General features: G+C 34.8%; 1 long non-coding RNA gene across 3 annotated transcripts; it reads right to left on the bottom strand.

The window, feature by feature from the left end:
• Window positions 1–250: 250 nt before the first annotated feature.
• LOC147509350 (uncharacterized) lies at window positions 251–3,675 on the bottom strand. Of its 3 annotated transcripts, XR_015216542.1 has the most exons (6): window positions 3,568–3,675; window positions 2,496–2,594; window positions 1,421–1,565; window positions 1,140–1,222; window positions 807–923; window positions 251–670 (listed from the first exon to the last, which is right to left on the bottom strand). It is a non-coding gene; the product is annotated as an uncharacterized LOC147509350 (long non-coding RNA). The 3 variants fall into 3 exon arrangements; XR_015216541.1 differs by lacking the exon at window positions 3,568–3,675 and having other exon boundaries at window positions 2,496–2,757; XR_015216543.1 differs by lacking the exon at window positions 3,568–3,675 and having other exon boundaries at window positions 811–923; window positions 2,496–2,757.
• Window positions 3,676–4,247: the final 572 nt, after the last annotated feature.

Below are 4,247 nucleotides of genomic sequence, written 5' to 3'. Positions count from 1 at the left end.
CTAACGGATATATCCGTTACTAAAATTAATTTTACTAACGAATATATCCGTTACTATAAATATTTGTAACAGATAAATGTCAATCAAATTGGTCGTTTATAATGGATATAAATGTGAGTAAAATTTGGCGGGCTGTAGTCACTAACGGATGCATTTGTTACATTTCTAATAATTAGCGGGAAAAATGATTTGGTATGTCACGGATATATCCGTCACTAAATTGTAAACCTGGAAAAAAAAATTAATTTCTGGGATCAAATTGTTTCCACCCTGCACTTATAGTTCTAGCCCCAGATCTGATTATTCCATCTTACATAATATATCACACTCCACAACAACAAAAGAATAACAAGAAAAACCAACCAATTAAACTTTATAGAAACAAATCCACCAATCCAAATCCCAATTTACATAGAAACAAAGCCTCCAATCCACCCAAATCCCAATTTACATAAACATAAAAACTAAAGCTAAAGAAGTTTTCCTACTTCCTTCCTTGATTCATTTCAACGACATATATAAACAAACATAAACGAGCAAAGTCACGTTTCATAATCTAGCCTTTCAACATTCCTCCATATTATCTTCAAGTAAAGAGAATGATTTGTTTAAGTAGGAAATGAAGCGAGAGCACATTTAAAAGGCTCCACAGTTGCAGCAAAACAACCACCTGCACAAAGGATAGCTTTTGGCCTCAAAAAGCATTTAAGAGAGAAATCGAAAAAATGGCAACAAGTAACAACCTCTCAATAGGCAATACAATTTGGGTAAACGCCAAAGCAAAAAACTGTTTTAAAACCACTTACCTACCCTTGAGCAATCATTCTTGTAATAGTAAGAAAACTTCTGCATCATATCTAAAGCCTCGGCATATTGTCACCATTATACTCCAACTTAACCCATGAGTACTTGCATTGTAGTTTCTGAAAAAGAACCCAACACAAAACCAACCCCTAACAATCACAACACAACCAAAATACTAGTCCGTACAACATAATAGGCATATAGGTTCTAGTTGTATAGTTTCAATACATAATGGTATTCTTGCTAATCTCAAACATGTAGAAGGAGCTAGGTGAATAAATAGCAACAAAATGAGGGATTAGTAATAAGATGACAGGAGAGAATATAACAAATACCTTCCCCTACTACAGTGCATGCTCTCTCTAGACAGACATCACAAACATCACTTCACAGGAGGTAAAGGATTGCAACCCACACTCTGCATAGACCAGTCCAACAAAATCTTTAAATCCGTAAAACTCAGCGCCTATCAGGTTTTATGCTTGTAGTTCAAGGTGTATTTTGTGTGTGCCCATTCAGAAAGAAACTCAGGTACAAATAAATACAGACCAATTTTTTAAGCCACTTTTAGCGGACATATCTATATCAAAGGTAAATGTGAAAGTCTATGAAATACCTTGCTATATTAACCACATTCAAGAGAGGAAAGGAAGGATTATTTGACGGTGCAAATGTCAGTATGTCTGAACTAGAACTGGGGTGAGAGCAACGGTTCAAGCCAATGGCGTCCTCATATCCTTGCAACATCAAGCGGAAGCCACCTAAGTACACAAATTTCATTAGTTATCGAGAGAAAAGAAAAGGGGAATAGCCGTTATGAAAACGGCATCTAAGCTCTTAGATGCATTTGCTAGTCACTTCGGTGAATATAAAAGAAATGACAGAGTTAACTAATGTGAAGATGGTCCAAAGAAGCAAGAACAAGATACTATGTACAAGAAGTTGCATGCAACAAGATATACAATATCTGCATAAGCTAAGAAAATATATTAAACAAACCACCCCAAGAGCAAGTTCGGTAGGGGTATCGATTTCTAACTAACCCAAGAACTACACATTTGTCTTTTGCAAACCAAAACATATTTAAGGCTATCGACCACTTAATTAAGAAACCTAAATACCCCCTTGAGTAATCATACGTAAGTAAGGAAATTTCGTGTCATATCTAAAGCCTTGGCATATTGTCCCTATTGTACTCCAACCCATGAGTACTATCATTATATTAGCACCAAAGATTAATTCAATATTAAAATATCCAATTCAGCTCCAACAAGAGAATCCTTTTTCTACAACAAACTACCCACTTCCATTCAGGAACCCCATATTTAATATAACTAAGCTTGCAAATGATAAGATATTAAGTAGAGAACTTCCAAATACCTCTATCAAGTTTTAACTTCCAGCAAGAAGGCATGTACAACCAATATAACTTGAGTGAAAATAAACAACCAACCTCACACTAGAATTCACGAGATCTCTAATTTCTAATTCGACTTACTAAGTAATTTACTTTGAAGGTGCATTAATACACTACGAGGGAAATCCACACTAGCTCCTTTGTGACTCACCACTTACTAAGAAACGAAACACTAAGATGCAAAAGAAAGATGGGCAGACGAAATGCATAAGAAATACACATACACAAGGTTGACTCTACAATGACATTCGCTATATGGAAACATATATGTTACCTTAATAGAATATGTGAGATATGAAACCTCCATTACTATGAGAAAGATGGCAGAAATTATGTCTTGTGACCAATCTTGTCCATTTTCTTCGACCAAACTCTGTAGAGCAAACGAAACATTCATGGAGTAAGGATTTCAAACACTAACAACTGACACAATAACATGCAAATAAATCGAACTGGAAAGCCAGTAATTAGTACATGCCTAAACTTAACACTAAGGCTCAACAAAGTGGAGGATAGTCAGTTAGTCACCCTTGAAGTCTAAAATTTTTAACACAACTAACCACAGGACTCAAAAAGGGAAAGGGAAATAATTTAAGTCTGTGATTGTATCTTTACCATGGAGACGTCAGGGGAATTCGAAAAAACATCGGTAATTTAATTAGCTTCTATATAGCAAGAAGTGATCCAATCTGGGAAGAAAAGAAAATGAAGCCATATATGATGGAGGTATATAGAGTAGGGCACTGTTAGAGGCATAGAATAACAAAGAGGTTCTATTCACAGGAAGATAAAGACATCTTTCAATAAAAAAAAAAGATAAAAATAGAACAAAATAACGGGACAAACTGTCATTCTAATAATTTTTTGAGGTTATTCATATTCCCAAATTCTATATATGTATGTCCGAAACTATGCTCAAACCAAGCCTCCGCATCATAAAATTTTACTCTTAATGCAATTTTAAAAAGGAATTGCCGATTAAAACATACTTTGAATACAATAATATACACCAATATATAGATCGCAAAAATTATCAACTCAAATATTACTCTTTGAAACAAGTGTTACTCTGCCTATGATCTGGTTGAGTTATCAGTCAATGTCACATCTAATCCTCATTTCGTTGTTACTAATCCCAGGCAATGAAGGACCATAACTTGCATCGAGGATTTCACTTAAACCGATTTTCTTGAACCTTTGTTTTATGACACCTCACAAAAACCTTATTTGAGAGTTCCCAAATCTCTTGGGAAACTTTTGAGATGCAACTACCAAGTTAAAATTAGAAGAAATTAGATCATGAAGTTTCAAGACTATCAAGTGTACCATGTCAATATAGACATTACCTACTATGTCCTAACTCACACCACCTAGTAACCTCCTTCAAACTTGGAGTCACTATATCAGCCATTGAGAGATGGCGAGAAGCTCCTCCTTACAATACAGGTCTACAATGTTAGGATGCGGTGAGCCCCGTGACAACCTGAAAATGCACAAAAATACTACTCATGTAGTTAATTTCTTGAAACAACACCTCTAGTTGTATTAAATGGATGGGTAAAGCAGTGGATGGGCTCTCTTTGCAGTCATGTTGACCCTTTGGAAAGTAGAAAATAAAGCCACTTAATTGTTTAATAAGGGGTATATTCATTAGGATATTCATGGTGCCTTAGAGTCTTAGGTGCATATATAACATATAAAAACCGGTCCAACATGGGGAAGACCAGCCAACACATGTTCAATTTATAGCCACAAAAGTATAAAATAAAATCAACCATCAAATGTTTATTAAGGGCGTATTCCTTGAGACTCTCATAACCTCGTAACATATAAACAGATTATCTTTGTCATGATTATAATGTTCTAATAATTCTCTTCACTGTTTTTATCTTTGTCATGATTATAATGTTCTAATAATTATTTTCACTGTTTTTCCCTAACCGGAATATCACAAAAAAACCTCATTCATTTTGTTAAGGAAACAAAGTCGTTAAAGTCTAATATACACATGATACATCAAAACAGC

The sequence above is a fragment of the Coptis chinensis genome, chromosome 3 (assembly GCF_015680905.1).
Source record: "Coptis chinensis isolate HL-2020 chromosome 3, ASM1568090v1, whole genome shotgun sequence".
Lineage (NCBI taxonomy): Eukaryota > Viridiplantae > Streptophyta > Magnoliopsida > Ranunculales > Ranunculaceae > Coptis > Coptis chinensis.
This window is presented reverse-complemented; position numbering and strand designations above follow the sequence as displayed.